This window comes from Hemitrygon akajei, chromosome 32, assembly GCF_048418815.1.
Source record: "Hemitrygon akajei chromosome 32, sHemAka1.3, whole genome shotgun sequence".
Taxonomy (NCBI): Eukaryota; Metazoa; Chordata; class Chondrichthyes; order Myliobatiformes; family Dasyatidae; genus Hemitrygon; species Hemitrygon akajei.
In genome coordinates, this window is record NC_133155.1 from 31,131,984 (window position 1) to 31,156,631 (window position 24,648).

Below are 24,648 nucleotides of genomic sequence, written 5' to 3' on the forward strand. Positions count from 1 at the left end.
ACAGGATGGGAAAAGGTACAGTCAAGGTAGCTGTGGGAATAGGTAGGTTTATGAAACACATCAGTAGACAGTTTGTCACCAGAGATGCAGACACAGATCAAAAAAGAGGAGAGATGTGTCACAGAGACTACATTGGAGATTTAACCGCCAAGGAAGAAATATACAAAGAGATTTGGTTTCATCTCTGTTTAAATGCATCAAGTCTGGGGCTATTGCCAAGCAGTTTACCTGCAAGATATGTTATACACTGGGCCTAAACGAGGTTTAAGAGAGCACCAGGGTAGGTTACAGCAATAATGGTACTCAGAAATGTTGTTACGTCTTTGCCAAGCTATGAATTGGGAGTCTATCAGACCTTCAGGGACTCAGTATTGTGGCACCAACAGACAAGATGCACCAAAGGTTGCCCTGGAGGTGAGGGAAAATGAGACAAGGGTGCGGTGATTGTGTGTGTGTGTGTGTGTGTGTGTGTGTGTGTGTGTGTGTGTGTGTGTGTGTGTGTGTGTGTGTGTGTGTGTGTGTGTGTGTGTGTGTGTGTGTGTGTGCGTGCGTGTATGTCTACATGTATATGCGTGCGTGCATGTGTGTGTGTGTGTGTGTGCATGCGTGTATGTCTACATGTATATGCGTGTGTGTGTGTGCACGCGCGCATGCTCAATCCACTGTCCTGTGGGATCCCTGTGCCTGTAGGTTGAGTGACCCAATGCCACACGGTGTTATAAGGCTATTAAACAGCTCCCTAATATGATTAGTTGGACTCATATTATAATCTTGCACTTTATTGTTCACCTACATTGTACTTTCTTCCTCTGTAGCCATTGCAATCTATTCTGCATTGTTAAATTTTACTTTGTTCTACCTCAACGTCATCTAATTTTTAATTATAGAGATAATAATTAGAGACGCACTGGCCCAATGAGTGTGTGATGCCCAATTGACCTACTAAGCAATACATCTCTGGAGTGTGAAGGGAGCTGGAGCACGTGGTCACAGTGAGAATGTAAAGATTCCTTACAGTCAGCGGCAGAACTGAACACAGTTTGCTGCTCCCGTATTAGCTTCACATCAACCATTACACTACCATGCTGTGCATTTGTATCTGCATGAACAATATGGAAGAAAAGCCTTTCACTGTATCTCGGCACAGGTGACGGTAATAAACCAACACCGATTCCAGTTCCCTGTTGCTGTTCCATGTGCCTTTGCAAGCTGACCACACAGAGCACTCCTGCAAGGGTGACGCTGGCAGCTGAGAGATCGAGACCTGACCTACCCACAGCCCATTAAGGGCCGGCTTGGCTTATTGCAGAAACCCACTAACACCCTCTGGCAACTTCACAGCTGAAGGTTTCAATTCTTACGTTCTTTCCGCAATGAGTTTTAGTTTAACCCTCAATAATACTCTAATGCTGTTAAAAGGTTGTAAATCAATTTCTACCCTAAAATGTCTACATAGTAACTGACATGATTTCAAATGATTTTGATGTGCTTTGGAAATAAATTGTTCATTGGTCAGAAACAGGCCCTCCGGCTCAACTCATCCATGTCAGCCAAGATGTCCATCTAGTCTGCTTGTATTTGATCCATATCCCTCTAAACCTTTCCTATCCGTGTACTTGTCAAACTGTCTTTTAAGAGTTGTCATTGGACATGCCTCAGCCACTTCTTAAGACCATAGACATAGGAGCAGAATTAGGCCATTCAACTCATCAAACCCACTCCACCATTCCATCATGGGTGATTTATTATCTCTCTCATCCCATTCTTCTGCCTTTTCCCCGTAACCTTTGACACCATGATTAATCTTCGCTTTAAATATACTCAATGACTTGGCCTCCACAGCTGTCTGTGGCAATGGAGACCATTTGGTACAAGTTCTCTGAGCATCAAAGGAACGTATTTTCTGATCATCAGTTGTTAATGAAGGATAAATATTGGCCAGAGAGAGCATTTCTGATCTTTAGTGTGATTGGTGGACAGCTAAAGTAGCAGGATGGTCAGAACTGATTGGATACATCTCACTGGGCAACACTGGTCAAACCCTTGGCTCAAAGTGTGTGCCTAGACCACATCCTTATTATTGTTGAGAAAAGCTCTTGCAGAGCTGAAAGACTGAGCACCAAATGGCACTGTGGGCAGAAAGTAATGACTTCCTGCATAGAAATCAGGACAGGAACATTAGGGGTGAACTCTGAATACAGCACGCACAGGAGATCGACCTGCAACCCCAGTTACCCCAGAGGGATCTTAATGGGTTGGTAATTCTTAGAAGGGCTCAGGAGGGGAAAGATGTAGAGATACGTAGATATATAGAGCAAGGGATAGATAAACAGGAAAAGAGATAAAGGGAGAGGGGGATGGAAAAAGAGAAAGAGAATGAGAGAGGGGTGATAGAGGAATAGAGAAAGATAGCTGAAAGAGAAAGGGGGTAAGAGTGAAGAGAGAGTAACAGAGAGAAAGAGGGGGGAGACAGCAAGAGGAGGGAGAAAGAAGAGGTGAAGAGCACAAAGAAGAGAAGGAGAGAGAGTGAGAGAAAATCAGAGAGATGGGGAGAAAGGGGAGAGAGAGGGTAGTGAAAGATAAAAGGAGATCGTGCAAGAGAGACGAGGAATAGACAGAGTAAGAGCAAGAGCGAGAGACAGAGAGAGCAATAGATAGCAGAAGGTTGAATTTAAGAGGCTGTGCAAAGTGAGAACATGTACAAAGGAGAGACAGTTCACAAGGGAGCTGTAACCACTTATCAACCCTGTAGAAGCATTAGTTAGTTTGAAAATGTCAAAAGTAAACGAAAGGTTATTGGCGTCACAGAACTAGATCTGTTACAGTTGTTGATAGATGGATGAATTGGTGGGGATTTTTGCTACATCTTGCCAGTTAACACGGTCAGACAAAACACATTCAGAGTTTGCCCACGCACTGCCAAATTTCACAGGTTTCCTGTCAGCGTCCTAGCAGTTTAAAATTTTCACCTCCATTCCCAAAGCATTGGGAGAGGTGCCTTGATGGTTCAGGGCACATTAATATTAGGAAAAAAGAAGATATTGGGCCCCTTAAAAAACTTTATGGCTAAGTTCCTAGGGTCTGATGGGACTTAATGCAGGATAATGAAGGGGGCTAGGAGGAGATTGCTAGGGTCTTGACAGAATCATTGTATCCATGATGAGATCCCAGAAGACTGTAGAACAGCCAATGTTGTTCCTTAAACAAAAGGACAAGAAGAATAATGAAGGAAATTATAAGCAGTTGACTCTTGCATCAATGAAAGGGAACTTATTGAAGAAAACACTTAAGGACAAAATTGACTCATATTTGGAAAAGTATAAATTCATTAGGTAGAGTTACTGTAATTGCGTGTGGGAGAGTCTTTGTCTCACAAATTTGTTTTTTCTCTAGGAAGGTGATAAATAAAGATGTCTCATGAGGGTAGGGCAGTGGATGTTAACCACTTGAAGTTCAGTAAAGTAGTTGACAAAGACCTTCATTATAGGCTGGTCCAGAAGATTAAAACGCATGGGAATTCACAACGAATGCAAAATTGGCTTGGTCATAGGGAGAGAGAGTAGTGATGGAAGGGTATATTTCTGCTGGGGCTCTATGACCAGTGTTGCTCCAGATGAAGTTAGTTAAGTTTGTGAATGTCACCAAAATTGTCAGAGTTGTGAACAGTGAGGAAGACTGTCAAATGATACAGAAGCATGTGCATCAGTTGAAAATTTGGACGGAGAAATGGTAGGCAGATCTAATCTGGACAAGAATGAGGTGGTGCATTTTGAGGGTTGAGATGTAAAATAAAAGTGTACAATAAATGGCAGGAGCTCACGGAACACTGGTGAGAGAGTGATCTTAGTGAGCAAGACCAGAGATAGCCAAACAAGTGGATAGGCTGATAGAGTGCTTGGCAAGTTTGACGTCATTGATCAGGTCATTGAGTATGAACGTTGGGAAGTCATGTTGCTGCTCTAGATAACTTTGGCAAGGCCTCATTTGTGTACAATTCTGATTGCTGCAGTACAGGAAGAATGTGGAGGCTTTGGAGAAGGTGCAAAAGAGGTTTACCAGGATTGGAGTTTAGTAGAAATAAATGGAGTACAGTACAGTAGAAATAGAAATAAGGAGAAGTTGGACATACTTGGGTTCTCTCTGGAGAGTTGGAGGATGAGGGGTGACCTGATTATGCGTGGCCTAGATAAGGTAAATAATAACTTTCTCCTAGGGTGGAAATATCAAGTTCCAGAGGGCACAGCTTTAAGGTGACAGGCAGGAAGTTGGCGTGGCATGGCAGCGTAGCGTTTAGTGTAACATTATTACAGCGCCACCACTACGTGTAAAGGGTTTGTACGTTCTCCCCATGAGCACATGGCTTCCTCCCACATTCCAAAAACGTACAGGTTAGTAGGTTGATTGGTCACATGGGTGTAACTGGCTGCCATGGGCTTGTTGGGCCGGTAGGGCCTGTTAATGTTTTGTATCTCTAAATTTTAAAAAAATAAAATAGAATAAATCAGATTTACAGGGCACATTTATTTTCTACATGGAGCACGGTAGGTGCCCGGGCCACGTTGTCAGACGAGGTGGTGGAAGCAACAGTTAAGAGGCACTTCGATAGGCAGTTAACGGAAGGATATTGACCATGTTCAGGCAGATAGGGATAGATAGTGCTGTACTGTTCTAAGCTTCGCCAGCTGCTTAACCAAAACCATGAAAAATTTAAAAGTTTTCAGCAGAACCCTCTCATAATTTCATTTACCTTAATCATGCCCCTCCTTAAGCTCTTCTGCTCCAAGGAAACAAATCTCATTTCTCCTTATAACTACAACGCTCCATCTCAGGCAACAGCCTGCCCATAAGCCAACTCACATTTAGCACCATCATTCAAAATCCCGCTACTTGCTACAGCATGCAGTTTCTTTATGGCTATCTTACAATGAACTGGTAAGCCCTTCAGTTAATATAACCGGTCAGAATAATCGATACAATCTCACTGTCACCCACATGCTGACATAGACTTAACAACATTCAAGCTCCTGCCTTTATATAAATCCCAAGGACAGCCCTGTATATGTCACTGTTATTTTTCAAACCAAAACTTCCATATTAAGCTGATTGAACTTTCAGAACGTCGCATTAAAAAAGCAGTGAGTTGGCCTCACGACTCTCACTGGTCACATTTCAAGCTGTCAGCATTTTCTACACTCACCTTTGCAGTCACTTTTCCGAAGGCACGACCCAGGAGTCTTTGCTGTTGCCATGGGAGGGGGTTTAAAAGCTAACTTAAAATAGGAATCCAAAGAGGCATTGGACTTAACAAAATCAACCACGCATGTGCTACCAAGAAATTGCTGAGCTATTAGAACCTGGCCTGCATGAAGGATGGACTAGCTGTGAAGGGGGAGCTCCGAGAAACAGGGCCACACTTTCCTTGCGTCCATACCAACAGCGTTTCAAAACCGGCATCTCAGAGTCTTCTCCTCATTTTAATGCTTCAGAAAGAGGAAAACGAGCAGGTTGTTTGAATTACACTTCCTGTTTCAGAATCACTTAAACCCCACCTCCACTCCTACACACATTTGGAATATACGCAAAAGGGTAAGATATCGTTCAAAGGAACCCTTTAAAGAACATCCCATTGCAAAATAAAAACCTGGCAGAACTGCAGTTCAGTTTAGCTGAGCCCACAAACTCATCCATATACGATGTGGTTAAGCACAACTTCCTCAGTAGAGTGCGAAAAGGCCGTGTGGTAACCGCTTCATCTCTGCAAAGCAGCAGGTTTGAGTGCACCAGATCCCACGTGTGTCACTCGGAGGCAGAGGCTGTCTTGCCAAGTGGCCACAAACTCATGAGTGCCAAGCCCCAAGGTACGACAGCCCAGGGGTCACTCATTGGCTGCTGACCTTTGTTTGTCAAACCACCCTCTGACCACACGGATTTCACCTTGTGTTAACTATATGCTCAGTTTCAATATGAATTAGTGCAAGGGCACGACTTGTATATGCAGGAAGCCCTATGCAGACGAGGTGCATTCTTCTTGTGCATGAGGGTCATGGTTCCTCACCAATAATTGCCGTGCATTGCTCTCTTCTTCACTTCCCCCCTAAGTCTGAAAATCTGCTCAAGAGCTCAGAGCAGTTTTAAGGTGGATTACATTCAACTCAGACTGGGTTGAGGCAATTCTCAGTGCAAGCTTTTAAACAGCACGCAAGACCCTGGGCCCTCCTACGAAACTAAGCAGGCCTCTAGATCAGCTTAATTGCTACGGTGAGATTCCACCGAGAACGTACACATTTAACAGTCTTTGAGAAACTGCTGGCTCTTTAACGTATGCTTTTTACAAAGGATATTGCTGGGTTTGAGGACCTGGGTTATAGAGAAGGTTTGAATAGGTTAGGACTTTATTCCCCGGAGTGCAGGAGAATGAGGAGAGATTGAATAGAGGTCTATAAAATTAGAGGGGTATACAGTAGATAGGCTGCGAGCTTACAGACCTTTTCCCCTCAGGCTGGGCGAGACTAGAACTAGAGGTCCTAGGTTTAGGGTGAAAGGTAAAATATCAAGGGGAACATGAGGGGGAAGTCACTCAGGGGGTGGGATGAGTGCGGAATGAGCTGACAGCAGAAAGAGTAGATACGGGTTCAATTGTAACATTTAACAGAAGTTTGGATAGGTACCTGGATGTGAGAGGCTGGGTGCAGGTAGGTGGGGACTGTGGTGAACTACATATACCTGTCTGGACTGCTCCTGTGGCTCCTCCCACAGACCCCTGCTGACAGCTCCTGTGGCTCCTCCCACAGACCCACTGCTCCTGTGGCTCCTCCCACAGACCCCTGCTGACAGCTCCTGTGACTCCTCCCACAGACCCCTGCTGACAGCTCCTGTGGCTCCTCCCACAGACCCACTGCTGACAGCTCCTGTGGCTCCTCCCACAGACCCCTGCTGACAGCTCCTGTGACTCCTCCCACAGACCCCTGCTGACAGCTCCTGTGGCTCCTCCCACAGACCCCTGCTGACTGCTCCTGTGGCTCCTCCCACAGACCCCTGCTGACAGCTCCTGTGGCTCCTCCCACAGACCCCCTGCTGACAGCTCCTGTGGCTCCTCCCACAGACCCACTGCTCCTGTGGCTCCTCCCACAGACCCCTGCTGACAGCTCCTGTGGCTCCTCCCACAGACCCACTGCTCCTGTGGCTCCTCCCACAGACCCCTGCTGACAGCTCCTGTGACTCCTCCCACAGACCCCTGCTGACAGCTCCTGTGGCTCCTCCCACAGACCCCTGCTGACAGCTCCTGTGGCTCCTCCCACAGACCCCTGCTGACAGCTCCTGTGGCTCCTCCCACAGACCCCTGCTGACTGCTCCTGTGGCTCCTCCCACAGACCCTGCTGACAGCTCCTGTGGCTCCTCCCACAGACCCCTGCTGACTGCTCCTGTGGCTCCTCCCACAGACCCACTGCTCCTGTGGCTCCTCCCACAGACCCCTGCTGACAGCTCCTGTGGCTCCTCCCACAGACCCCTGCTGACAGCTCCTGTGGCTCCTCCCACAGACCCCTGCTGACAGCTCCTGTGGCTCCTCCCACAGACCCCTGCTGATAGCTCCTGTGGCTCCTCCCACAGACCCCTGCTGACTGCTCCTGTGGCTCCTCCCACAGACCCTGCTGACAGCTCCTGTGGCTCCTCCCACAGACCCCTGCTGACTGCTCCTGTGGCTCCTCCCACAGACCCACTGCTCCTGTGGCTCCTCCCACAGACCCCTGCTGACAGCTCCTGTGGCTCCTCCCACAGACCCCTGCTGACAGCTCCTGTGGCTCCTCCCACAGACCCCTGCTGACAGCTCCTGTGGCTCCTCCCACAGACCCTGCTGACAGCTCCTGTGGCTCCTCCCACAGACCCCTGCTGACAGCTCCTGTGGCTCCTCCCACAGACCCCTGCTGACAGCTCCTGTGGCTCCTCCCACAGACCCCTGCTGACAGCTCCTGTGACTCCTCCCACAGACCCCTGCTGACTGCTCCTGTGGCTCCTCCCACAGACCCACTGCTCCTGTGGCTCCTCCCACAGACCCCTGCTGACTGCTCCTGTGGCTCCTCCCACAGACCCACTGCTCCTGTGGCTCCTCCCACAGACCCCTGCTGACAGCTCCTGTGGCTCCTCCCACAGACCCCTGCTGACTGCTCCTGTGGCTCCTCCCACAGACCCCTGTATAAAGGCGACTGAGGCCTGAGCCCGGCCTCATTCTCCAGGATGTAGTGTTGTTCATTCTTCCAGTCAATAAAAGCCGATATCTCGCTTCTTACGTCTCAGAGTGAGTTATTGATGGTGCATCAGGGACTAGGCAGAAGACCAGGTCAGTAGGAAGTAGATGGGCCCAAGAGCCTGTTTCTGTGCTGTAGCTAAGAGGAAGAAACCAGGAAGGAGGTGCAAGATCAAGTGGCCGACCGGCAGAGGCTGGACGCGGGCCTCAGTGAAATTCTTGAGCACAAGCTACACGGCCGACTGGAAGACAAGCTGAAATTTGGAGGCACGTGGTGATAGATTTGGCAAAGCTGATGGAAGTGAGTCGCTGCTCCAAGAGAAAAGGGAAGAAGGGGGAAGGGCTTAGAGCAGCTCATACGAAGGCGGGGCCAGCTGTGGAAGAACTGGAAGAAAGGGCTTGAAACTGTTGTGGATGAAGTGAAGCCGAAGCTGGCCAGGCTGCAAAAGGCAGGGCGCATTTGTAAGCGCAGGAGAAAGAAGAGAGAGAGGGAGCCAACTTCTTCAAGAACTCCTTCAACTGCACCCAACAGATGTTGGAAGGTAAAAAGAGCGGGAAGCTGGAAGCCACCAAAGAGGAGCTGGATCACCGGGGTACGTTCCACGCCTTGTTCCTCCCAGCATCCGGCTTGACACCTCCCCCTACCAAGCTAAGTGATGTTAGGGAAGTCATCAAAAAGGCAAGGTCAATGTCAGCACCTGGTCCAAATGGAATTCCTTACAAGCTCTACAAAAACACACTGGTGGAGGTGCATCAGGCAGCAGTGCTAAGCAGGAAACGACATCTTCCTGTAATTCTCATTAGTCTATGACTCCCAGGTCCTAAAAGCAGTTGACTATACTAACCTACTGAGTATTGCAATATAACTCGGAGTCCTGCCATGTGCAGAAGTTCGCTGATGACACGGCCATAGTGGGGTGTGTCAGGAATGGACAGGAGGAAGAGTATAGGAAACTGATACAGGACTTTGTGATATGGTGCAACTCAAACTACCTGCGTCTCAATATCACCAAGACCAAGGAGATGGTGGTGGACTTTAGGAGATCTAGGCCTCATATGGAGCCAGTGATCATTAATGGAGAATGTGTGGAGCAGGTTAAGACCTACAAGTATCTGGGAGTACAGTTAGACGAGAAGCTAGACTGGACTGCCAACACAGATGCCTTGTGCAGGAAGGCACAGAGTCGACTGTACTTCCTTAGAAGGTTGGCGTCATTCAATGTCTGTAGTGAGATGCTGAAGATGTTCTATAGGTCAGTTGTGGAGAGCGCCCTCTTCTTTGTGGTGGCGTGTTGGGGAGGCAGCATTAAGAAGAGGGACGCCTCACATCTTAATAAGCTGGTAAGGAAGGCGGGCTCTGTCGTGGGCAAAGTACTGGAGAGTATAACATCGGTAGCAGAGCGAAGGGCGCTGAGTAGGCTACGGTCAATTATGGATAACTCTGAACATCCTCTACATAGCACCATCCAGAGACAGAGAAGCAGTTTCAGCGACAGGTTGCTATCGATGCAATGCTCCTCAGACAAGATGAAGAGATCAATACTCCCCAATGCCATTCGGCTTTACAATTCAACCGCCAGGAGTAAGATATGTTAAAGTGCCGGGGTTAGGACTCAATGTATTTAAGTAAACTACTTAAGAACTTTTTAAAAGCTATTATTAATGCTTTTTGAGAGGGTGATTTTAGATGTATATCATATTTTTACTGAGTTAAGTATTGTATGTAATTAGTTTTGCTACAATAAGTGTATGGGACATTGGAAAAAATGTTGAATTTCCCCATGGGGATGAATAAAGTATCTATCTATCTATCTATCACTAAAAGCCAATAAATGATTCTGTATGTTTGATTTTTAAAGTCATTTAAAAGTAGGACTAGAAAGACACTGAGTAAAAGGCCAGTTATTGGACCAATATTAATCCACCCACATCATGAATCAAGGAGAATCTGTTAAAGTATCAGCACAGGGTTAACATGAGATTTCATCACAGCAAGGTGGTCCAGCTGGTAGTATGGGCCCACACCCTTCTTTGCCTTGCCTGTATAAATGTAGAGATTGTATCTGATTCTACTATCTCCATATTCCAGATATCAACTATTCTCTGCGTTAAAAAAAACTCTCAGATCTGCTTAAAAACTTCTCCTCCTCATTTTAAACCAATGTACTCGTGCTTTTGATATCCTACCATATAAAAAACAGCATCTTGACTATCTGCCATATCTATGCTTCTTATAAGCTTGCATACTTCTATCAGTGTCAGTACCTCCAGTTGAACTCTGTCTTTCCCCCAGTCTGTGGTTTTGTATTGCCACGTGCTCCTGTCCCCACTCCTGCTCCACTCCGGCCCCTGTATCACTGAGTACTCCGTCTCTCATCTGTTTCTCATTATTACCTGTTTTGCTGCCACTTCTGTCTCATTGTGCTCCACCTATCATCTGCCTCTCTGTTTATTGCTCAGTGTATTTCAGTCCTGTGTTTTCACCTGTTTGTTGACAGATTGTGCCAATGAGTTTTCCTGAGCCTTTCCAGCATTTGTATCTGAACTCTGTCTGTCTGAATATCGACTCTGCCTGTTTCCTGATTCTGGTTTTTGGATTTCTCTGGATGTTTTGATCTCTGCCTGAACTTTGACGCTGACTTTGTTTGCTCCTTGGGATTTGTTACTCAATTAATATCACTGTGTGTGCAGTACTGGTTCTGCGATTGGATCCTTGCTCCAGCACCCTGACATATCAGATCCCTCCTTCACTCCGGGGAAAACAAGCCCAGACAATCCTATATCTCCCCAGAACTGAAGTACTCAAACTCAGACATTATTCACCTCTGCCCTTTCTCCAGTGGGATCACATCCTTCCTATAGAGGGGCAACCAGAACAACCTGCTCTAAATGCAGCCTGAAGAATTGTAAATTTACAAGTCTCCATGGGTCTCCAACAATACTAGCATTCCAGAATTGGAAACAGTCCAATCCCTCACTCTGGGAGTCCATCGTAAGGACACATAATGGGCAGGAAGTGTGGGATCCTGGGGAAATAACTGGGCTCTTCCTCGCTCACCAGTCATGCTATTGAGGCACTTGCTTTCCCCATAAAACATCCTCACCTCCACTCATTTTGCTGAGCATCCCAAGGACTGGAAAATCTGGCTGACAACAGTTAAATTTGAAAACCAGATTGAATTGGAAGCTACACGCCTCGTTAAAATATTCAAACTATCTAATTTTCTCTGTGAATGGCGAAGATTCAGAAGGTGGTCGCCACACACTCATTTCTGGTGGTAATACTTCCGGCTGAGGTCTAACAGATGTTTTAATGAGGTATAAAAGAATGAAACTCCAGCAATATTCTATTCCTTTAATAATTCATAAAACTTCTCGTCTTAATGATGTACTTCATCTACCCCCAGGTCCCCCTGTTCCAGCGCTTTCTTTAAAGCAGTAGTAAATTATTTTCAGACCTTGCACATATGCAAATGCCTTCTGGACCTTGTGTCTCACATGAATTTTACTCGTGGTTTGCCATGCATGTGTTCCAGCCTGGTGGTGACTAACACTAGGGTACCAGTAGCCACAGCTCCCATTGCGTGTTGCTGATCTCAGCTGTATTGTGAAAGTAGGGGCACAGGGAGGAAGTAGCTCAGAGCTGGTTGCAGTCTGCCTCAGCAATACACCGGCTATCACGGTCTGCGGCAGGGTGTGCAGGGCAGAGGTAACGTGCACAAAACAAATGTGGGAGGAAACCAGCAGGTCAGCCAGCATCTATAGAGACCAAGAAGCCTCCAAAGTTTTGTGCCAAGAGCCTTCATCGGCACTTTATTAGGGTCTCAACCCGAAACATCGATGATTTATTCTTCCCCTTCAGATGACGCCTTCTTGCAGATCTCCTCCAGAACTGCTAATCAGGATTTCCAACATTTGCAGAACTTGTGCTTGTAGAGGTGGCTGCAAAAGTGAGAGATTCTGCTCTCAAACGGTTCCGTGGCAGTGTGAAGGAGTACATTAGACTCAGGAAGACAGGCTGGCGTTGTGGCCGACATCTGCTGCTGTGTGATGTTTGCTGGGTCCCATGTATAAAAGGAAGCCTAATGTGCACCTGCAACTTGTCTGTGGCCACGTCGCTGAACTAGAGGAAGGTTTCTGTTGGCACTCTGTGTGGTGAGTCAGAAAATGTAGGTAGACAGCTGGGCACACATCCCTTCTGCCGGCACATAGTCCATGTTCCTCCATTCTCTGCATATTTATGTATCTATCTAAGAGCCTTGTTGGCCAGAAAGAATGACTATCTACAAATCAGTGAATTCACATGATTCAAGGATGGTGGAAGCAGACGGACTAACTGACTTTGTTCTTGCCACATGCTTGGGGTATGGAGGCTGCCATTTTGTGAAGACACTCTATTCTCCATTTTGTGAGCTTAACATGCTGGGCTTGAACAACGCTTTAAAGAAGACACAATGATACTTCAGGCAATCTGCTGGACTGGAGATCATTTCCAAATAAGAAGTTATTTGTGAAATGTTCTTTGGTTGGCTATAACATGCAGGTTTCTGAATGTTGGGGTTGATGCCCGCCTGAAGTGATTCGAGCTCATTGCTGATCGAGAACCAAGAGCCGTAAATTATCATCTGTCACTTGATGGGAAGAGGACAATAAATGGATGCTGGCTTGGAGCAGAGCCAATAACAAGGCGTTAAAGGACAGACACAGAACCTGTGGCCAATGACACTGGAATGCGATATTTGAATTGATAAGGAGTGGATATAAAAGTGGATGCTTTGTGTGTGCCAGTAGCAGCAACTTCAAAGAATAACCATCACAGATACAAGCGATAGCAACCCTGTGTGAAAGACATGGTGAGTATCGGGACTACGAGAAATGCCTTGCCAGTGTAGACTCCTTTCCCTGGGTAATCGCTTTACTATTCTTTGACTATTCAGGAGAGTCAGGGATACTTAGCGGGTGTGCACACAAGGTATTTAGTGTATGAATTCACATACTTATTAGTTTAAACAATAAAGGTACTTGTCAGTAAATACAGATCTCTCTGTGCCTCACTAATCATCGTTATAAGAAGTTTTTTTTACAACAGCACTATCGTATCTGCCTCAACCACCAGCCTTTACAGCACATTCTAGGCACCCCCCATTCAGTTGTGTGTTATGTGCCATGTTGTATGACGTGGTGATCTTGGTCTTTCTATGACCATGATTGTTCTTGGCAAACTTTTCTACAGAAGTGGCTTGCTATTGCCTTCTTCTGGGCAGTGTCTTTACGCAGCCATTATCAATACACTTCAGAGATCATCAGCTGCCTGGCATCTATGGTCACATAACCAAGCCTTGGGATATGCACCAACTGCTCATGTGGCCATCCATCACGTGCCCCCATGGCTTCAGATGACCCTGACTGGGTGGCTAAGCAGATGCTATACCTTGTCTAAGAGTGATCTGCAGGCCAGCAGAGGGAAGGAGCACCTTACACTTCCTTTGGTAAAGATGTATCTTCACCTGCCACCCAAGGCACCCTCCACTCTATGTAAAAGACTTCCTTCCCACATCTCCTTTAAAGTTTCTCCCTCTCAACCTATGGCTGGAATGTGCTGCAAAGCATCTGTGAGCTGAATAAACATTCAGGACCCTTCATCAGGTCCAGCAGTAGTTCTATTAAGGTGCAATAACACTCAATCGTCAATATTCTGTTCCTTTAATAAGTATTCCATATGCTCTATAACTCCCTTTTCAATTTGTCACACTAGTTATTGTGTTACCAACAGGTCCATTCCTGCATAAAGGTACCACCTACTGTCAAATTATTTCAGACACTGGCTCCATCAGCACCGGGCACAGTGGTGTGGACAGTGTTCTGGTTGTGGAGATAACCTGGTATTGTGGAGAGCATGGGAGAAGGCTGCGCATTATGTGAATTGTGAGGGGTAAGGAAAGCCAATGTAGAGGGTAGGGTCTTGCTTGAGAGGCCATGGAAGAAGGGGGGGGCAAGCTTCTCTATGAACCCAAGTGGATGTGGGAGATTGTGGAGCCGATCTGTTCAAACTGAATTTATTATCGAAGTACATATTGTATACGTTACCATATACTATCTCCAGATTCATGTTCATGCAGGCACTTACAGAAAAACAGAAGTACAATAGAATGAAAAGCGATACATAAACAGGCAAAGACTGACGAACAACCAACGAGCAAAAGAAGACTAACTGTGCAAAATATGATGAAATTAAGTGTAGTATCCTTGAAAGTGAGACTGTAGGTTGTGGAATCAGTTCAGAGTTGAGCTGAGTGAAGCTACCCACACCGGTTCAGGAGCCTGATGGTTGTAGGGTAATAACTATTCTTGAACCTGGTGGTGTGGGTCCTAAAGCTTCTGTACCTCCTGCCCCATAGTAGTAGCAAAAAGAGGATATGGCTTGGATGGTGGGGAACAACAGATGGACTAGCTGTTTGCTGAGAATAAAAATACTACTTTCCTTTGTGGTTTTATTTTAGATTTTTAAAAAGTTACCATGGAATATAGTATCATTTATTCTATCAAAATTCTAGTCTACAGGATGAGATACAACATAAACATTGACAAAATAGAAAAGGGTTTTCGACAGGACTGAAGGTGCATTTGTATGCATGCAGTATAGGGAATAAGGTAGATGAACGTGTAGCGCGGTTACAGATGGGCTTGCATGACATTGTGGGCATCATCGAATCATAGCTGAAAGATTATATCTGGGAGCTTAACACTCAAGGATATACATTGTGTCGAAAGGACAGGGAGGTAGGCAGAGGGGGTAGGTTCGCTCTGTTAAAAATGAAATCCAATCATTAGAAAGAGGTGACATAGGGTCAAAAGATGTTGAATCATTGTGGGTAGAGCTAAGGAACTGCAGGGGTAAAAAGGCTCTGATGGGGCATATATACAGACCTCCTAACCGGTAGTAAAGATGTGGTCTACAAATTACAATGGGAGGTAGAAAATGAAGATCCCAAATGCAATGTTATGATAGTCATGGGGGATTTCAATATGCACGTAGATTTAGAAAATCAGGTTGGTGCTGGACTCCAAGAGGGGATATTTCCAGAATGTCTATGAGATGACTTTTTAGGACAGTTTGTGGTTGAGCCCATGAGGGGATCAGCTATTCTTGAATGGGTGTTGTGTAATGAGCCAGAATTGATTAGAGAGCTTAAGGTAAAGGAACCCTTAGGAAACATGGATCATAATATGATAGAACCTGCAGATTGAGAAAGAGAAGCTAAAGTCTGATGCATCAATATTACAGTTGAGTAATGGGAATTAGAGAGGCATGAGAGAAGAGCTGACCAAAATTGATTGGAAAGGAACACCAGCAGGGATGATGGTAGAGCAGCAAATGCTGGAATTTTGGAAGCAATTTGGAAGACACAGGATATATACATCTCAAAGAGGAAGAAGAATTTTAGTGGCTGGATGACACAACCATGGCTGACAAGAGAAGTCAAAGCAAACATGAAAGCCAAAGAAATGGCATATAATAGAACAAAATTTAATGGAAAGGTGAAGGATTGGGAAGCTTTTAAAAACCAGCCGAAGGCAACTTAGAAAGTCATAAAGAAGGAAAAGATGGATTATGAAGAAAAACTAGCCTATAATGTTAAAAAGGATACCAAAAGTTTCTTCAGATGTATATATTGTAAAAGGGAAATAAGAGTAGATATCAGACTGTTGGAAACTACATCAGTCTCCACTGTGAAAGACACTAGCAGTATGCCATAAGTTCAAGAGTGTCAGGTATGAAGTTGCTAATACAAGGAAGAAGGTTCTTGGGGAACTGAAAGGTCTGAAGGTAGATAAGTCACCTGGACCAGATAGTCTACACCCCAGGATTCTGAAAGAGGTGGCTGAAGAATTTGAAGAGGCATTAGTAATGATCTTTCAAGAATCTATTGCAAATATCACTAGACTCTTCAAGAAGCAACAGAGTCAGATGAAAGGAAATTATAGGCCAGTTAGTCTGACCTCAGTGATTGGGAAGATGTTAAGGATGTGGTTTCAGGGTGTTTGGAGGCGCATGATAAAATAGGTCATTGTCATCATGGTTTCCTCAAAGGAAACTCTTGTTTGACAAATCTGTTTGGAATTCCTTGAAGAAATAACAAGCAGGAGAGAAAAAGGAGAATCAGTAGATATTGTGTACTTGGATTTCCAACAGGCCTTTGACAAGGTGCTACACACGAGGCTGTTTAGCAAGTTAGGGCCTCTTGGTGTTACAGGAAAGATACTACCATGGATAGAGCTTTGACTGATTGGCAGGAGGCAAAGAGGGGGAATAAAGGGAGCCATTTTTGGTTGGCTGCCAGTGACTAGTGTTGTTCCAGAGGGGCTTGTATTGGAACCTCTTCTTTTTATATTATAGTCAATGATTTTGTTGATGGAATTGATGGCTTTGGGGCAAGGTTGGAGATGGTATGAAGATAGGTGGAGGGGCAGTTAGTTTTGAGTAAGTAGAGAGTCTACAGAAAGACTTAGATTAGAGAATGGGCAAAGAAGTGGCAGAAGAGATAGAGTGTTGGGAAGTGTATGGTCATGCACTTTGGTAGAAGAAATAAAAGCGTAGACCATTTTCTAAATGGAGAGAAAATTCAAAAATCTGAGGTACAAATGGGCATGGAAGACCTCATTCAGGATTACCCGAAGTTTAATTTACAGATTGAGTCAGTGGTGAGGAAGGCAAATCTGATGTTAACATTCCTTTTGAGAGGACTAGAAGATAAAAGCAAGGATGTAATGTTGGAACTTTATAAGGCACTGCTGAGGCCTCACTTGGAGTTTGTGAGCAGTTTTAGGCCCCTTATCTCAGAAAGGGTGTGCTGAAACTAAAGAGAGTTCAAAAGAGGTTCATGAAAATGATTCTGGGATTGAAAGGCTTGCCATATGAGGAGCGCTTGATGTCTCTGGGCCTCTACTCACTGTAATTCGTGAATTAAAAAACACGAAATGCTGGCAGAACTCAGCAGGCCAGACAGCATCTATGGGAGGAGGTAATAATGATGTTTCGGGCCAAAACCCTTCATCAGGAGTTGTTCGTGAAGTTGTTGATTCAGCGATTGTCATTCCTCAAAGTTCAAAGTACACTTATTATCAAAGCATGTCTACATTATACAGCTCTGAGATTTGTCTCCTAACGGGCAACTACGAAACAAAGAAATCCAAAAGAACCCATTAAAAAAGATTGTCAAACACCCAATGTACAGAGAAAGGAAAACAAATCCTCTAGACAATAAATGCAAGCAAATAGTGTTCTGAACTAAAATGAGCAAGAAGAGTCTGACCCCAGACCCTTAATGCAGAGTGGGCCCCAAAACCCTGACCTTTCCAATCTGGCACGGAGCTTACATCATCGTTCAAATGTCAGGTTCATTCTCTTTGATGTGCTCTGGGGCCTGGACTCTGCCACCTCAATTCAGCTTGTACCTCCCTTTCCAATTCGGCCCGGCATTTAAATCGGTCGAAACTCGAGTCTTCCTCGCTCTCGGTGACAGGCCCACTGCCTTACCTCTCCTCGCTTTGGTTCTACCACATCGAATTGCCTCCGAGTCCAAAGGGAAGTCATGGGCTATTGTTTGGGTGATCATTTGCCAGAAAAAGGAGTGATTAACAAAGTAGTTAGTTGCTTTTCCTTGTTGCATCAGCCATTAGCTAGAAGTGGCTGAGATTCACCAGCACCATCTTAAACTTTCTGTATGGGATGTGTTCATACCTGGAATTGTTTGATGGGGCAATTCATGCCGAACTGTACTCTTCACCTAACCTTGTTGCACCTGCCCATGGGCCTCTGCAGAGGTACAGTATATCACTCATATAACTGTCCTGAGAGAAGCCAAAAGAGCAGTACAGAGAGAACTTTATTCTGTTTTCTTTGAAGTACTGTAAGGAGATTGGGAATGTTTGATTTGATAGACAATAGACAGTAGGTGCAGGAGTAGGCCATTTGGCCCTTCTAGCCAGCACTGCCATTCACTGTGATCATGGCTGATCATATACAATCAGTACCCTGTTCCTGCCCTCTCCCCATATCCTTTGACCCCTCCATCTCTCAAACTCTCTCTTGAATGCATCCAGAGACTTGGCCTCCACTGCCTTCTGGGTCAGAGCATTCTACATATCCACCACTCTCTGGGTGAAAAAGTTTTTCCTTAACTCTGTTCTAAATGGCCTACCCCTTATTCTTAAACTGTGGCCTCTAGTTTTGGACTCACCCATCAATGGGAACATGCTTCCTGCCTCTAGCGTGTCCAATCCCTTAATAATCTTATATGTTTCAATCAGATCCCCCCCATCCTTCTAAATTCCAGTGTATACAAGCCCAGCCATTCCAATCTTTCCACATACTACAGTCCCGCCATTCCAGGAATTAATCTTGTGAACCTATGCTGCACTCCCTCAATAGCAAGAATGTCCTTCCTCAAATTTGGAGACCAAAACTGCACACAATACTCCAGGTGGGGTCTCACCAGGGCCCTGTGCAGCTGCAGAAGGAACTCTTTACTCCTATACTCAATTCCTCTTGTTATAAAGGCCAGCATGCCATTAGCTTTCTTCACTGCCTGCTGCACCTGCATACTTGCTTTTGTTGACTGATGTACAAGAACACCTAGATCTCGTTGTACTTCCCCTTTTCCTAACTTGACTTCATTTAGATAGCAATCTGCCTTCCTGTTCTTGCCACCAAACTGGATAACCTCACATTTATCCACATTAAACTGCATCTGCCATACATTTGCCCACTCACCTAGCCTGTCCAAGTCACCCTGCATTCTCATAACATCCTCCTGACATTTCACACTGCCACCCAGCTTTGTGTCATCAGCAAATTTGCTAATGTTACTTTTAATCCCTTCATCTAAATCATTAATGTATATTGTAAACAGCTGCGGTCCCAGCACTGAACCTTGCGGTACCCCACTGGTTACAGCCTGCCATTCCAAAAGGGACCCATTAATCGCTACTCTTTGTTTCCAGTCAGCCAGCCAATTTTCAATCCATGTCAGTACTCTGCCCCCAATACCATGTGCCCTAATTTTGCCCACTAATCTCCTATGTGGGACTTTATCAAAGCTTTCTGAAAGTCCAGGTACACTACATCCACTGGCTCTCCCTTGTAAATTTTCATAGTTACATCCTCAAAAAACTCCAGAAGATTAGTCAAGCATGATTTTCCCTTCGTAAGTCCATGCTGACTCAGACTGATCCTTCTACTGCTATCCAAATGTGTCGTAATTTCCGCTTTTATAATTGACTCCAGCATCTTTCCCACCACTGACATCAGGCTAACTGGTCTATAATTCCCTGTTTTCTCTCTCCCTCCTTTCTTGAAAAGTGGGACAACATTAGCCACCCTCCAATCTGTAGGAACTGATCCTGAATCTATAGAACATTGGAAAATGATTACCAATGCGTCCACGTTTTCTCGAGCCACCTCCTCAAGTACCCTGGGATGCAGACCATCAGGTCCCGGGGACTTATCAGCCTTCAGACCCAACAGTCTATCCAACACCGTTTCTTGCCTAATATAAATTTCCTTCAGTTCATCCATTACCCTAGTTCCTTTGGCCACTATTACATCTGGGAGATTGCTTGTGTCTTCGCTAGTGAAGACAGATCCAAAGTACCTGTTCAACTCATCTGCCATTTCCTTGTTCCCCGTAATAAATTCACCTGTTTCTGTCTTCAATGGCCCTATTTTGGTCTTAACTTTTTTTTGCTTTTCACATACCTAAAGAAGCTTTTACTATCCTCCTTTATATTCTTGGCTAGTTTACCTTCGTACCTCATTTTTTCTCCGCGTATTGCCTTTTTTGTTATCTTCTGTTGCTCTTTAAAAGCTTTCCAGTCCTCCGGCTTCCCACTCATCTTTGCTATGTTATACTTCTTCTCTTTTATTTTTATACTGTCCTTTACTTCCCTCGTCAGCCACGGCCGCCCCTTACTCCCCTTAGGATTTTTCTTCCTCTTAGGAATGAACCGATCCTGCACCTTCTGCATTATTCCCAGAAATACCTGCCATTGTTGTTCCACTGTCTTCCCTGCTAGGATATTGTTCCATTGAACTTTGGCCAGCTCCTCCCTCATAGCTCCATGGTTCCCTTTGTTCAACTGTAATACTGACACATTCGATTTTCCCTTCTCCTTCTCAAATTGTAGGTTAAAACATATCATATTATGGTCACTACCTCCTAATGGCTCCTTTACCTCGTGGTCCCTGATCAAATCCGGTTCATTGCACAACACTAAATCTAGAATTGCCTTCTCCCTGGTAGGCTCCAGTACAAGTTGTTCTAAGAATCCATCTTGGAGGAACTCCACAAACTCCCTTTCTTGGAGTCCAGTATCATTCTGATTCTCCCAGTCTACCTGCATGTTGAAATCCCCCATGACAACTGTATCATTACCTTTGCGACATGCCAATTTTAACTCTTCATTCAACTTGCACCCTACATCCAGACTACTGTTTGGGGGCCTGTAGATAACTCCCATTAGGGTCTTTCTACCCTTAGAATTTCTCAGTTCTATCCATACTGACTCTACATCCCCTGATTCTATGTCCCCCCTCGCAAGGGACTGAATATCATTCCTCACCAACAGAGCCACCCCACCCCCTCTGCCCGTCAGTCTGTCCTTTCGATAAGACGTATATCCTTGAATATTCATTTCCCAGGCCTGTCCGCTTGAAGCCATGTCTCTGTTATTCCCACAACATCGTACTTGTCAATTTCCAACTGAGCCTCAAGCTCATCTACTTTATTCCTTATACTTCATGCATTCATATATAATACTTTTAATTCGTTACTCCCCTCTCCTTTCATATCAATTCCTATTTCACTTGGCCATACTGTGTGATCTCTTCTTGAGCTTTCTGCTCCATTGATTCTGTTGTCCTTTTTAACTTTTCTTATTTTCACTTTCCCTTTAACTCCATCCTTATATTTCCAGTTCATCCCCTCCCCTCCACTACTTAGTTTAAACACATCCGTGTTGCAGTGACAAACCTGTCTGCCAGAATGCTGGTCCCCCGCCTATTAAGGTGCAACCCGTCCCTTTTGTACAATTTATCCTTACCCCAAAACATACCCCAGTGGTCCAAGAATGTAATTGATGATTCAGAAGGTTTTATTCTGCACATATACCAAATTGTAGCATTCAAATTTGGCAACCCAGGACTAGACTAGAAAACCTGGCTATCTCAGGAGCAAAAGAACAAATCCAAATGAGGTTGGAGGCGGAATTGGATGCACGTCAACTCTGGCAGAGTTTGCAGACCACTACTTCCTCCAAAGCAAAACCTACCATCATGAATGGCAGTGATGCTTCACTCCCAGAGGAGCTCAATGCCTTTTATGCTGGCTTTGAAAGGGAGAATAAAACTGCAGCTATGAGGATCTCCATCTCGGAGGCCGACGTCAGACTCTCTTTCTAGAGTGTGAACCCTCACAAGGCAGCAGGCCCTGATGGAGTACCTGGTCGGGCTCTGAAAACCTGTGCCAACCAACTGGCAGGTGTGTTCAAAGACATTTTCAATCTTTCATAGCTACAGTGGAAAGTTAGCAGCTGCTTCAAAAGGGCAACAATCTTGGCAGTGCCCAGGAAGAACAGGGTGAGCTGTCATAATAACCATCATCCAGTAGCACTCACATTACTATTGTGTATATTATTATAATATTACTATTACTATCTGTTCTGGGGTCCCAGAACAGATCCCTGTGGAACACCACTGGCCATCATCCTCCATGCAGAATACGAACCTTTCATTACCACCCTTTGCCTTCTGTGGTCAAGCCAATTCTGGATCCACAAAGCAAAGTCTTCTTGGATCCCATGCCTCATTACTTTCTGAATGAGCATCGCATGGGGAACCATATCAAATACTTAACTAAAATCCATACACACTACATCCACTGCTCAACCTTCATCAATGTGTTTTGTTACATCCTCAAAGAATTCAATCAGGCTCATAAAGCATGATCTGCCCTTGACAAAGCCACGCTGACTATCCCTAATCAGTTTATCTCTCTCCAAATGCTCATAAACCCTACCTTTCAGGATCTTCTCCAACAACTTGCCCATCACTAAAGTAAGACACACTGGTCTATAATTTCCTGGGTTATCTCTACTCCCTTACTTGACCAAGGGAACAATGTTTGCAACCTTCCTCCCCTCTGGCACTTCTCTCGTCCCTATTAATGAGGCAAAGATCATTTGTCAGAGGCTCTCAATCTCCTCCCTCGCTTCCCACCTGGGGTATATCTCGTCCAGTCCCGGCGACTTATCTGACTTAATATCTTTCAAAAGCTCCAGCACATCCTCTTTCTTAAGTAAAAAGTGAAGTAAAGCTGGAAAGTTGATTGGTGAAAGAGATAAAGGGCTGGAGAAGAGGGAGAGGACAGAAGACCATGGAAGAAAGGGAAGGGAGAGGAACACTGCAAGGAGGTGATAGACATTTAAGAAGAGAAGGTGAGAGAGGGAAATAGCAATGGGGAATGGTGAAGGGGAGGGGTGGATTTCCGGAAGTTGGATAAATCGATGTTCATGCCATTGGGTTGGAGGCTACCCAGACGGAAACATTGCAGTCTTCCTTTTGTTCCCGCCCCATACTAAAACACACCAAATAGCTCCAAAATAATATTTTGTGATATTTGCTTTATTCTGAAACACGTCCAAAAGTTCTGGTTTTCTTGGAGCTTCTGCGTCACGGGAGGATGAGCGATGAGGACGGGTGAGGACCATCATCGTTCAATAGGTCTGTGACTACTCTTCCGCATCGACATTCAGTTCAGATTTATTGACCACGCATACGTTGAAACGTGCAGTGAAATGCATCACCTGCATTAACTATCAACACACCCAAGGGTGTGCTGGGGGGCGGCCCAACATGGCATGCCCACAATGCCTAGCAGAACAACATGGAACACAACAGAGCAGAACATAACAAGCAACCAAACAGCAACAGCAGGAGAAGCCGTCCTATCCCCCCATACACTCACGTATATACAGTACAGAGTCATCCAGTCCCAGGACAGGCCATCTCCGGCTCCAGATTCATTCATTTTCATTCTTTTTAGTTTCTCACTCACTGACTTTATCACTTGTTAAAGCCGAGTGGAGGAATTAAAGGGATTTCAGGGTGAATACACATTAGAAGTAGCATCCAGTTAGTCATGACCAATAAGAAGCCAACCACACAGTTTTTTCTCAACTTTTTTTCCCCTGGAGAAACCCTTGAAAAAATTCTCAGGTCTCAGGGAACCTCTGCATAAAAATGATTATATCTACAGCTCACAGTATGTTAGCACGATCAGTAAGCTGTGGATATAATAATCCAAAAGTAATTAAATGTTCTGTTGAGAAGTAAATGAATGTTTAGCTTACCTTTCTTGACATTAATATCTTTCTTTCCCTTTCATAAATTTTATAAACTCATAAGGCAAACATAATAAATTTCTCATTCTGGGTCGAACTTGAGAAAAGCACACACGGATTTCACCTTCAACTGAAATGAGACCATTTCTATCCTTCTCTTGACGCTTGTTAAACAGGAAAAAGCTTGCTCACACATGTAAGAAGTTGAAAACTGCAGCAAAATGTACATTGCTTTCCTATGAATAACAGGGTACTCTTCTTCTACAGAAATCCAGTACTTGTCCAGGGGCAAGTCAGTAAATCTCATCTTGAGTGCATGAATCAGACTGCAGCTCACAAAGTTCTTCCTCTTCTTTCAAAGTCAAGTTCTCAGGCTGAGCAGAAGATTCAGAGAAAGGGTCCCTCACCCAGTCATACTTGCGTTGAAAGGAAGGAAAATTACTGTTCAATTTTGTTCTGCAGTTCTTCCTGGTGGTTTTCAATAAGTTTCAAGACTTTCTGATATCTTTCCTCATTCTCAAGCCCAACCAGCAGCGGAAACATTTCAAGATTTCTTTTTGCACATGATTTTTTAAAGATTCAGCTTCCTTTTAAATCCAAGAATCTTGTCACTTGAAGTCAAAACGTTTTCTCCAGAGCCTTGCAGAAACTCGTTCAACTGGTTCTTATGATGAAAAATGTCTGTTAAGTAGGCTAGTTTCTGCAGCCATTCTTCATCTTCAAAGCACTTGGCATAATCTGGCATACTATTTTCTTGGAAGTACTCCTGCAGTTCACCTTTCAGCTCGAACACCCCATTGAGAACTAACCCTCTGCTAAGCCACTGGGTTTTTTTATGTAGCAGGAGATTGGTGTGCTCTTTGTCCAGGTTTTCACACAGTTTTTTTAAACATTCTCTAGTGCACTGGTCTTCAAGCTACTAAATAGCTGGCTTCCTGAACGTTTTTACTGACTGTGATGTTGTTTTCAAAAGTTTTATTCTGTTTGTTTTGAGATTCCAATAGTCG

At 44.8% G+C, this 24,648-nt stretch overlaps 1 protein-coding gene across 5 annotated transcripts in view; it reads right to left on the reverse strand.

Annotated features, from left to right (window-relative positions):
• LOC140719754 (SH3 domain-containing kinase-binding protein 1-like) overlaps positions 1 to 24,648 on the reverse strand; it is a 158,787-nt gene that overhangs the window by 29,038 nt on the left and 105,101 nt on the right. The window lies entirely within an intron of this gene.